The sequence below is a fragment of the Glycine max genome, chromosome 5 (assembly GCF_000004515.6).
Source record: "Glycine max cultivar Williams 82 chromosome 5, Glycine_max_v4.0, whole genome shotgun sequence".
Lineage (NCBI taxonomy): Eukaryota > Viridiplantae > Streptophyta > Magnoliopsida > Fabales > Fabaceae > Glycine > Glycine max.
Genome location: NC_038241.2, coordinates 20,123,502 through 20,136,604, shown reverse-complemented (window position 1 = coordinate 20,136,604; position 13,103 = coordinate 20,123,502).

Genomic DNA, 13,103 nt, shown 5'->3' with positions numbered 1-13,103 from the left:
GGTCCCTAGACGAAATTAGGGTATGACATGCCATAATAGGAGGGATTTTACCTGCTGTGGAATGCAAGGGTTGTGGTTGGGGGCAAAATTGAGGGCCGTCCAAAGTGTTTTGTAGGGGTATATCACCAACTGCTTGCCCTTCAGTGGCATATCCGAGGCAAGGCTCGAAGTCGGCTAGATTGTGGTGGGGCATTTCATGTGTCTCCCCCATGGGTCAAGAGACATGTGCATGATCAGATTGAGGTTGTTGGCTCTGAATGAGTGTACGAGTGGAGTTATTGACATTCATATTGGGAGTGTACGCCACATTGGGTGGCGTATAGTTAGGAGGCAAAACATATGGTGGGAAGGCATGCTTGTTTTTCGCACTAAATGAGGGTCGCCCGTACCTCCCAACTCTTTGCCTTCCAGACCTACCATATCTGGGGTTGGATGATTTATTTGGTTGAGGCCATATGAGGGGCAGGTCCACCTCAGCAATGGTGCTGGTAGCGGCTAATGTAGCCGCATTGACCTCTATTATCTCCTTTATGCTCATCATGGCCTCAATCATTGTGGCCATTTGCTCTTTCAAGGCCTCTGTGTCGGCCTTCATCTGCTCTTGCACCTCTTCTACTTCACCCATTACTCTAGCTCTAGCACGGGTTCGGTAAGGGCACCGTAAAGCGTGTTCTTTTCTTTTTGATAACAATGATTAAGTTCATTTTTTTTCAAGGAAAGAATGCAATGAGCAATGCAACCAATGAAAAGCATGGATGTATGCGAATGATGCACAGTTGAAGTATTGCAAATTTTTACACAAGACATGGGGTTGAATCAATTTAGATTTTCAACATGGTCCATGCTTCTTTGTCAAGGTGAAACTGGAAGTAACAAGGACATCAATAGTCCTAAATGTGTTTGGCAGTAGACGAAGTAGTGATGTAACCCGATCCATCTTTTGCTCCAATTTTTGCAAGATGGTTACTTCCATACTTCAACTTGACTTGATGAACCTTTTCCTAAAAGCATGAGCTTGGTTCAACCCGGTAATCCAAGGAAAAGAAATTTTGATCGCCAATACTTTGACAACATTTCATAGAGATGAATGACTCGGGCATACTTAGGCTATGCACGACAAATGTAATTATGAGATTGAGATGCCTGAAGAAACATCATTTCCTAGTTAACCACACATTAGGTACCATGCTCAATCATTTTGTTTTGTTTTTTTTTTTTTAGAAATGGGTTTATGATCCCAACATGGTTGGCTCATGGTACCTAACACATGCAACTAAGAATATAGTGTGAATTTTCATGCTCCCTTTTTTTGTTTTTGTTTTGCAGAGGAAAATGCAAGGATCATGCATGAGTAAACATGAAAATAAAAAGTATGCAAAAAACATGTTAAATGCAGATGCATGGTGATGAAATGACTAATGCAAAATGCAATGCATGAAATGATAAGTGACAAATGTAGGAACGATACGTCCATTACGATGCCATGAAGAGATGCTTATGCAATGCATGATATGAATGCATTTACGGACACGAGAGCCCGGAAAATCATCTCTTCTTACTTGCATATTCGGGGCCGTAGTGCCCCATGTGTGCAGTTAAAAAGGTGATATGGACCTTTCGGCCTCCCGTGACAAAAGAAGAGACCAACATACAATGCATGCGTGATGTGATATGAATCCTCATGGCACAAGGGCTGACTTAGGATCGTCTAGGATTAAACCTTGATGGAAAATGCGGAAATTGATTAAGGAAAGGATGGAGAATAAGGTGGTTAATTTCGTGGGTCTTAATAAGGTGGTTCTTGGCATAAAATGGATGAATGGGATGGTAAAACGTAGGTTAAGTGGTGGCTGGACAGAAATATAGAAATGGCAATAACTGAAGCTACAGGGCTCCAAATGAGGTGATTCCAAAACGAGGTGAAAGGTATCGTTTTGAAATTCAATTTAGGCTCAAGAATCACTTAATTTGAGTGCGTAAAATGGGAGTTATGGCCACGAGATAATTCTGGGCAGGGGTGAATTTTCTGGAATTGTGATTTGAAAGAACAAGGGTGAAGATGAAAGGAAGGAAAGAATCACTCTTTCCAGCGAGGGCAACACACAAAGGTTGTGAAAGTCCTTTGATACAGCCAGGGTGTTCTTGAATCACTCAAGAATTTAGGAGAATCACTCTCACTAAGATAAAAGAGATAAACTCTAATTTTCTGAATAAAACTCAACTTGTGTTTATTGATAAAATGGTTCAGCTTATATAGAAGCTTTACAGCAGATTTTAGTAATGACCCACTAACCTAGAATTAAAATAACTTAATGCCATTAACCTAGGGAATTAAAAAAAACTTAATGGTTGAGTGTAACTGAAATTGTGGCAACCAAAAGTCACCCCCAACAGCCAACAAGTCAGCCACCATTTGGTCTCCCAAAAGGCTGATGCCTAGGTTGCCAATTGGGCCCTTATTACAACTTGAACTAAACCTAACTAAAGCCCTTTTAGTTGATTAACCCAAAACATATTTTTGGTCAGCCAACTTTACAAGGATTGGGCCATTATTTAGACAAACTAAACACTCTAAAATTGAGACAAAGTGGTGTCATTTAGTCCTCCTCCATTTGGGCCATGATACAACTCACAACCTTGGACTTTTCTCCTTGAAACTTGGGCTTGTATTCAAATAGTATGGACAACACTTGTTGAAGAGCTTCCTTGGCTTTCCTTGCTCTAGCCCTTGTCATAGGTCCTCCAAGTCCTTCAAGTGGATCCTTGCCCTTGCTCTTGGTCATGTCCTCATCATGATGACATGATGCAGATGCGCAAAAGCGCAACAAGGGGATGTACACAACATGGCAATATCCTCAAATAATCATACAGCAAAGGCGTACATGACATTTAGGTTATATGCATGGCAGTGTTTAAAAGGCACGCAACGTGTTCGCTTCGTGCCCCTATTTTAGGGACCTAAATGGGAGGAACTAAAAGGATTTTAGTGATAATTCCCAAGGTGGTCATATCTCTCTTAATGGTTTCTAGAGGTATCATCCCCTTCGAAAAAAACATATTGCGGCAGTAGGGACTACCAGCAACAATATGTTATCAAAGAGAAAAACTCTAGATGAGGGTTCACTATTATCAAGCAAGTCGGAGACCCAGTGATGTGATCCTATACTCATTCACCTCCACTCCTTATGTTCCCATGGATCCAGGTATAGCGCCTCTTTTCAACTCACCGTGTGTACAAATAGTGTTGGTGTTGCATCAAATGAATAAATATCTATCTCATGCATACATTTCCAAAAATACACTAAAAGCATCAAAGAGTTATATACAAGAACGTAAGAGAAATAAAAGGAAACCGACAAAAGAGGAAGCCATGATATTGTATGAGATTAAAAGGCCTAACTCTCTAAAAACAGTCCCCAGTGGAGTCGCCAACTGTCGTAACCTACCCTTCGGCGAGAGGGCGACACGGGGCTCACGGGTGCATCTTCCATGGGAGGAAATGCACGGAGTCGCCACCAATGTTTATTCGAGGAAAACGTCGGAAAAACTGGAAAGGTGTGGTCTATGAACTTTAAGTGTGAAAGGTTCGAGAGTTGTTTTAATGCACGGGGAAGGTATTAGCACCCCACGCGTCCGTCACAAGGGACGACAGCTGATGTAAGCTCCATTGGAGCTTGTAGGCCTAGGATCTTCTTCATCAGTGGATTCCTTTGCTTCTTGGAAGATGAATGGCAGCGGAATGGAGAAGGAAGAGAGAGAGGAGACACCACTTCAAGGAGAAGATGAGTCTAGAAGAAGCTCACCACCATAGGAGGCCATAGATAAGAGCTTGGAGGAAGAAGGAGATGAATGAAGGGAGGGGGAGAGAAGAGCACGAAATTTTGTGCTCTAAAAGAGCTCTGAAATCTGAAGTTTAATATTCAAATGATCAAAGTTTAAAAAATGCACGCACATGGCCTCTATTTATAACCTAAGTGTCACACAAAATTGGAGAGAAATTTGAAATTCTATTCAAATTTCACTTGAATTTGAAATTGAATTTGTGGAGCCAAATTTTGGAGCCAAAATTTCACTAATTATGATTAGTGAATTTTAGCTATGGTTCAGCCCACTAATCCAAGAACAAGTCCAAGATTGTCCACTAAGTGTGCTTAGGTGTCATGAGGCATGTAAAGCATGAAGGACATGCAAAAAGTGTGACTATATGATGTGGCAATGGGGTGTAGCAAGTAAATGCTCACCTCCCCCTCTAAAATTTAATTGGATTGGGCTTCTCCCAATTCAATTAAATTTATTTCCAACCACACACATCAAATATTCACTTAATGCATGTGAAATTACAAAACTACCCCTAATACAAAAAACTAGTCTAGGTGCCCTAAAATACAAGGGCTAAAAAATTCTACATTTCTAGGGTACCTTACCTATATTATGGAGCCATAAATACAAGGCCCAAAAATAATGAAACCTTAATCTAATATGTACAAAGATAAGCGGGCTCATACTTAGCCCATGGGCCCGAAATCTACCCTAAAGCTCATGAGAACCCTAGGGCCTTCTCTTGCATCTCTGGCCCAATCTTCTTGGAGTCTTCTATCCAATGCCTTTGCAGGGTAGGATTGCATCATTCCCTCCCCCTTGAAAAGGATTTGACCTCAAATCCCGAGGTTCTTGAAACTCTGGGCTTTTTTCCTTAACACTTGTAAAAAGAATAAAAGCATATATATTAGTGGTGTTTGGTATATTGAAGTAAGGTAAGGTCTGAAAACCCATTTTCTGGGCATCTTCCCATGAAGGAACATGGTTTCTCACCAACTCAATGAGTGGTGCTACAAGTATAGAAAAATATGGGACAAACCTTTTGTAAAAGTTTGTTAAGTTATGGAAGTCCTAAATTTTTCTTACACTTGGTGGAGTGGGCCACTCAGGAATGACCTTTATTCTCTTAGGGTTCATGGGAACCCCTTGATCACTATTTAAAATATTAAGAAAAGTAATGCAATAAAACATACTTTTTTCTGTATTTTCATGTTGATTATTCCTACCAAAAAGTATGACAAACCTAAGGTGTCCCATATGAGTACCTAAGTTTGTATTGAAACTAAAAATAAGAACAAACCTACCTAATGGGTCCCTATGTACACACACCATGAAGATGTTAGGTGCACGAGTGATTTTACAAAAGAGGGTTGCACCACTCAAAACATTAATCATACCACCTATTTTAGGGACTTGGTGCCTAATAATACCTATTTTGGACACCAACAAAGCACAAGGATTTAAGCTCTTGCGAACCAAACCCTCATCCAACAACTTCTTTACTTGAGGAATAAACTCAAGCCCAAGAGGTTTGGCAATGCTAGCAAGTGTCTTTTTACAAAAGAGAAAATGTGGAGGTTGTCTAAGAGGGAAAGTTTCTTTAATGTTTGTCTTTATTGTAAAATGAGTTTCCTTCTTAGCTAACCTCTTGGAGGAGACACTTACCTTCTTACACTTCTCTTTAACCACTAATGGTTGTCCTTATTCTTGGGGGTAGATTTCTTCACTAGATTCTTCCCCTTTTGCTTTTTCACTTTCACTAGAGGAAGGTGAAGTAGTAGTCTTATCTTGGCTACTATAAATGTCTTGGCCCCTCATAATCATGGTTTTCTTGGTGGGGCATTGAGAAGTAATGTGTCCTCTTCCAAGACATTTAAAGCACTTCATGGAGCTAGTCTTCTCTTGCACACTAGCCTTAAGGGGTTGCTTTTCTATTGTCTTCCCCTTATAATCTTTGGGCTTAGAAGGTGTCACCTCTAAGATGCCTTGACCTTGGTCTTTCTTTGGATAAGAGTGAGAGCCATAAAATTTTGAAGTGGATTTCCTTTTAAGTTGTTGCTCTACCCTTATTTCCCAATCTAAGGTAGCCTCTAGATTGTCCTTCCCATGGAAGTATGGGAGGTTAATGTTATCCTCTTGAGGCTTTCTTTGCTTTTCTCGTATGGGAGTGAGGTCTAAGATGTGACCTATGCCTTCCTTCATAATAGTCACGAAGTTCCTCACTTAGGCTCTTGCAAGAGTTATGACAACTATAGGAGACATGTTTTTCTTTTCTTAATTCTTTTAGTATTTTCCTTCTCTTTCTTCTTCCCTTATTTGTTCCCTCTCATCTTGATTTATTTTTACCCTCTCTTTTTCTTTTTCTTTTCTTTCTAGTTTTCCTTTCCATAACTTGAGAGAACTCAACTCATCTAAGATTCTAGATATAGGGTCCTGATGACTAGTACCCTTGCCATTAATACTAGATGAATGATGACTCATGTTGGTTCCTAAGTTGTGGTTCTTTCTTGTTAGGGGTTTGTAAAAAAAAAGGTAATAGCTAAGGTTCCAAAATAACTCAAGATAAGTGTGATAAGAAAGAAGAAAGTACTATGCAATAACAAGATAAACTAGGTGTGGCTAGTAAAGAAAATAAACTATGAAAGTAAGCAAGAAACTAAAGTGAAAGAAATGCAAACTAGGCGGATCCTAAGAGTGTTTGGATGACCTCATTTAAGGTTCCCAACAAAACACTCACTATCCTAAGGGAAAATTGCCAAAAATTATTACACACAAATGGAAGTAGGGTGACCTAGCGGAGGCTCCCAACTTACTTCCAATGAAAGGTCTTTTTGTTATAAAATTTGAAAGCAAAGCAAATTGCCAATTACAAAATTACAAAGAATAAAAAGTCCTCAATTGTGGTGGCTATTCTCTCTTTAGTGTTTCACTCAATTTGGATTGCTTCTTATTCCAATAGCTCTTAAGGTGGTTGGCCCCTTGCTTCTTGACTCAAATTCTTCAAGATATGGCACCAATCCTCCTTCCCAATTCCCTATATGGCAACTCACAAGCAAGGAAACAAAGAGACAAGCAATAACCAAAGACTAAAATAAAAAATGAAATGAAAGATAAACCAATAGAGTTTAAACAAGACAAATTTTCAAGGATTATTCAACAATTAAAGCAATGAAAAGCACACAAAAGCAAGCTAGGACTCAAAGAGAAACCTAGAATGGCTCTAGAGTAGAGTAGAAAAACTAAAAAAACAAAAAAGACTCAAGAAACCTCTAGTTTTGGCACTTGTTTTCACAATAATTTTCAATTGAAATTTCAGAATTAGGATTGGTATAAAATAGGCACCAATTATAGAACAAATTTTGAGCCAAAACAACAAGCACACTTCCCTTTCACTTTTTTTCCCGGACACTGATTTTTCTGCCAACTTGTGCGATTTTTCTTATTTTTTCCTTTAATCCAAATCGCTTGGTTCTTTTTTTATAATTTTGATCCATATGTTTAGAAAATTCAGTAAACATTTCAGCTCAACAAACGTAGTTAACAATTCCCAGTAATTTATACAAGTTCGTATGTTCAAGCTGCCAACACCAGCAATTTCAACCTAGAAATCAAGAGTAGTGTTTATGTTGCTTAAGGCTTGGATAGTTACAATTTGTGTTTGCTTATGCTCAATTATCTTGAATAACAAAATTCAAGAGAGCTTAAGACTTATTTTGATTCACAAATCCAGCCACAACTCAGCACCACAACTCAACTTCATCATAGGCATCATGTAGGAAAATTAGAAAACAAAAAAAAAAAAGAGTTCAACAACAAGACTACTTCTAGGAATTGATTTAGAACATGTTATGAACTAAATAACATGCATGAATTATACTCAAAATTCAAAAGATAGGCTAAGAATGACAAGAATACATGAACAAATGTATCTAGAATTCAATAAACAAAATAAAAATTCAACACAAACTTAGAACATAATGTGACAATTACTATGACTAAACATGACTCTAAGACAACATGGATTAAGTGATTTACACTTAGATTTTTGTGTTTTTTTTTCTAATCAATATTTTGGAAGAAAATTTAGATCTAAGGTTCAGCACAAGAATATTATGAATGAAAAATGATAGAACCTAAAATCAACACAAAAACATGATTCAAGAGTAGATCTACAAAATTTGAACCATAGAAATGCAAGAACAAGTGTAGATCTAAGATTTAATCAGTTTATTTTTTTTGAATCTACTCTAAAAAGCACCAAACCACAATACAATGGAGGATATACACGGAGAATAAGATGAAGAATAAGGAATTAAAGAGAATTCACCGAACAAAAAGATAGAGGAAGCAAAAGAACATCACCTAGATGAAGATGCTCTTGATACCACATGATGTAAGCTCCATTGGAGCTTGTAGGCCTAGGATCTTCTTCATCAATGGATTCCTTTGCTTCTTGGAAGATGAATGGCAGCGGAATGGAGAAGGCAGAGAGAGAGGAGACGCCACTTCAAGGAGAAGATGAGTCTAGAAGAAGTTCACCACCGTAGGAGGCCATGGATAAGAGCTTGGAATAAGAAGGAAATGAATGAAGGGAGGGGAAGAGAAGAGCACGAAATTTTGTGCTCTAAAAGAGCTCCGAAATCTGAAGTTTAATATTCAAATGATCAAAGTTTAAAAAATGCACACACATGGCCTCTATTTATAACCTAAGTGTCACACAAAATTGGAGGGAAATTTGAAATTCTATTCAAATTTCACTTGAATTTGAAATTGAATTTGTGGAGCCAAATTTTGGAGTCAAATTTTCACTAATTATGATTAGTGAATTTTAGCTATGGTTCAACCCACAAATCCAAGAACAAGTCCAAGATTCTCCACTAAGTGTGCTTAGGTGTCATGAGGCATGTAAATCATGAAGGACATGCAAAAAGTGTGACTATATGATATGGCAATGGGGTGTAGCAAGTAAATGCTCACCTCCCCCTCTAAAATTTAATTGGATTGGGCTTCTCCCAATTCAATTAAATTTATTTCCAACCACATACATCAAATATTCACTTAATGCATGTGAAATTACAAAATTACCCCTAATACAAAAAACTAGTCTAGGTGCCCTAAAATACAAGGGCTAAAAAATTCTACATTTCTAGGGTACCTTACCTATATTATGGAGCCCTAAATACAAGACCCAAAAATAATGAAACCTTAATCTAATATGTACAAAGATAAGCGGGCTCATACTTAGCCCATGGGCTCGAAATCTACCCTAAGGCTCATGAGAACCCTAGGGCCTTCTCTTGCATCTCTAGCCCAATCTTCTTGGAGTCTTCTATCCAATGCCTTTGCGGGGTAGGATTGCATCAACAGTCTTTAATCAAGTGTGCAAATTTGACTTCAAAATGTTTTATTTTCCTTTTTTACGTTTTTATGTCTTTTTATGCCTTTTGTATTTTTTTTATCTTTTTGTGGTCGACAAGGGTGTTTTCCCTCGCTCCTACGTATCCTTAATTGCGATGAAGAAATCAGACCTACGTAGTTTTTTGAGAACTAAACAGGTTAAGTTGTTTTGATCTTTTTCCGCAAGATCAATTTTAACCGCACAAAAGTCATTTAAGGCGTTGGACCATTTAAACGATCTTTTGATTCTTTTGAAAGGAGAGAAACGTTAAGGTGTTGGACCATTAACGATCTCTTTGTTTTTGAAAGGAGAGAAACGTTAAGGCGTTGGACCATTAATGATCTCTTGGGGTGGTCGACAAAAGCGGGGTTTTTGCTCCTACATATCCTCAATTGCGATGAGGAAATTAGACTTACGTAGTTCTTACAAAAGCGGTAAAGTTACATGTTGAAATTCATTTTATCATTGGTTGAAATTCATTTTATCATTTATTAGGCGAAATAACGGCTTAAATAAATGGTTAAAGCACGTTAAAAAGGGGTACGGAAAACAAACGAAATGAAAATAAAAGTATGCGAAACAAGTAGGGACCACTAAGGGTGCATAGAATGAATTGAAAAATCCGATCTCGGGAACTTACCAGTTGAAGGCCGAAAAACGGTGAAGAATCTCCACGAAATCGCCCACAAAAACGTCTCAGAAGCGTTACGGAAGCACCTCGACTTGGATTTTCTTCACCGAAACAATTTTTTTCATTAATTTTGAGAGAATCCTCAATACCAAAAGGGCCGAACCTTTTTGCTCTGCCTTCTCTCCCCTATTTATAGGAGAAAAGAAGGAGGTGCTTGTCGCCCAGCTCGCCCAGGCAAGCTCAGCTCGTCCAGGCGAGCAGGGTTGCTTCCACCAGAAGGCACCGCCTTCTGTTGGAACCCTCAAGAAGGCCCAAGTGGGCCTGGTTGCTATCTGCACCCCCCTTTTCACTAAATACACCCCCTTTTGTGTTTTTTTATTGATTCCTTTCTGAAATGTTACGAAACTTTACGGATTATGTAACGATGCTTGTTTTTCCTTCCGGAATGTCGTGAAACTTTACGGATTAGGCAAGAATGCTCTTTTTGACTTCCGGAATGTTGCGGAACTTTACGGATTGCGCAACAATGCTTTTTTTTTTACTTTCGAAATGTTGCGGAACTTTACGGATTGCGCAACAATGCTTTTTTTTTTTTACTTTCGAAATGTTGCGGAACTTTACGGATTGTGCAACAATACTTGTTTTTTACTTCCAGAATGTTGTAAAACTTTACGGATTACACAACGATGGGTGTTAAACATTTTGAGGCAGTCAAGAGAAGGTCGCATGCCAACAAATAATGGTTCCCGAACGAAATTAGGGTATGACATATGACATCTAAACTAAATGAACGCTAAAAATATAACATAAGTAGCAACATCATACATCTTATTCTGAAGTACTAACCAAGCTAAATAAATATAACTAACAAAAACTATGCCTTCAAGTCTCCTCAATTTTGGCAGCTTCTTCCTCGTACTCTAAAAACAAAACTTATAATGAGATGATAATCCCAGTGAATAAAACAAGTTTTAAAAGGAGTTCTCGAATAGTATTGTTCTCAATCGATGCGATAATCCAGAAATCAACCATGGTATCCGCACTAAAAAGAAGATATTATACACACACACATACATACTCCAATAAAAGTCAAATTGAAAACAATCATAATTTATTCCCATAACATTCTTAATAAATAAAAATATGTAAATAGACATCAACATTTCAATGCATTCAAATAAACATCACAGACACAATTCAGTGATTCCCAGAATCACTAGACTCAACTCTTTGGTTCCAGAAACCAATGCGGATCTCAGATTCTTCAAGGTGTCTATGAACTCATCCATGCAATGACATCTCACTATCTTCCCCATCATATAAAGGTATCCAAAATCTCTTCCCCATCCCAGATAGAGGTATCTCTCATCCTATTTTTAAAACAGAGTGCACATTATCATCCCTTCCAAGAAAGTGATGACCAATCACACATCTCTTTTACTTCCAAATACCTACCAAATAAATCCTCCCAATTTCATGCATTACATAAGTACATTATAACATATAATATATAAAATCTACACCACATACATGTCAATATTATATGTGTGTGTGTGTGTGTGTGTGGCATTCTATGTTTGAAATCAAAGAATCACTAATACCAAATCTATAATTCTTTTTCTGTTAATTATATGCTTAAATATGAAATCAGTAACACCAAATCACATTCAAATTAGCTATTTCACATGCAGGAGATAGGAGAGATCTATTCCAAAAATATTCAAACAAAATATATTACTACAACAAAGTATAAATCATCATTCACCAACATGGAAACATAATCATGTTAAATCAAATTTTTTATATTTTCTTGTTTTTTTAACAAACTGTACCATGGAGGGTTTAGAAGAAAAATTTGTTTTACTCACCTCTTGAAGTAAGTAATTGGTGTTCTTCGTTATCCTTCTTCTCTTCTACCAATTGTGTCAACAGAATTTCCCCCACTTTCTCCCTTCTTTTCAGTCCTTGAGCAACCCACTAATGCCAAGAGAGATTGTTTATGTGTATGATTCTAAGAAAATGAACTATCTATCCTTATATGAGTGTTGTACATAATTTGAAATTTTTTTTAATCAATCTTTCTTTATCTTTTATCTTTATTATCTTTACTTACTAATTAAAAAATATAACCAACCACAACTTTCTCTCTCTTTTTTCTTCTTCTAATAGTTTACGTATATAGGGCTATCAAATTGACTAAAGCCAAATCCCTTTTTTCCTATTATTATTATTATTATTATTATTATTATTATTATTATTATTATTATTATTATCATCTTTAAATCAATTATCTAATAAATTATTATAATAACATCTCTAATATTTTCTTTTACTAAAAAGATTATAACAACCTACCCTTTTCTTTTATTAAAAGATATATTTAGATAATCTTTCTAAAGAATTACTAGATAGTTTTGGGATGTTACAACATACAACATTGTTAGCAACTAATGAAACAAGTTAAACAAATGGTTGGCAATACACAACCTTTAAAATAAAAATGTGGTGCCTGATCGAGGCCGTACCCGAATCAAATAAATATTAAAATGTAGTAATTAGGAACTGATCCTAGGTCATTTCCCAACGAGCAATGATACACCAAATGTTCATAACAGATAGTAGGAAATAGGAACAAATTGGGGGGGGGGGGGGGGTTGTTTGCTTTTGTAAATTAAACAGCGAGTAAAATTGAATTAGAAATTATCAGAATTAAAATATGTTGTTTCCCCTTGATTCACAAGCAAGTCTCTTATCCTAGGTTGCGAGAATTTATCCTTTATCAGTTTAACCACTTAATCCAACCCTAAATTAAATTACTAAGCGAAATTTAACATAAAGCATTCATTATGTGATTAAGCATCACACACACCAATTACTCATAAACGATCATTAAGCATGAACGTAAATTAAGCGCAGAGACAATTAATCAAGCACTAAGCATGCATGAATTAATAGCAACAAATTCAGAGTAATTAGTGAAGAGGAAAAACTGAACAAAATTTAACAGTAATAATAGAACCTCAAAGAGAACTGTGCTTGATCCTCAAGAGAAAACAACGCTGCGGACTTAGCCTTCCATTAATCAAATAGAGAACGAAATTTTATTGATAAAACTAAAAGTGTGAACTGAAATTGTAAAAAACGAAAATAAAAGCGAAAGAGAAGAGAGACCAAAACTAAAAACGAAAAATAGAAGAGACAGAGCCTAAACTAGAACCTTGGTGCTGTTATATGGTTTTTTTTCCCAGCCCCAAA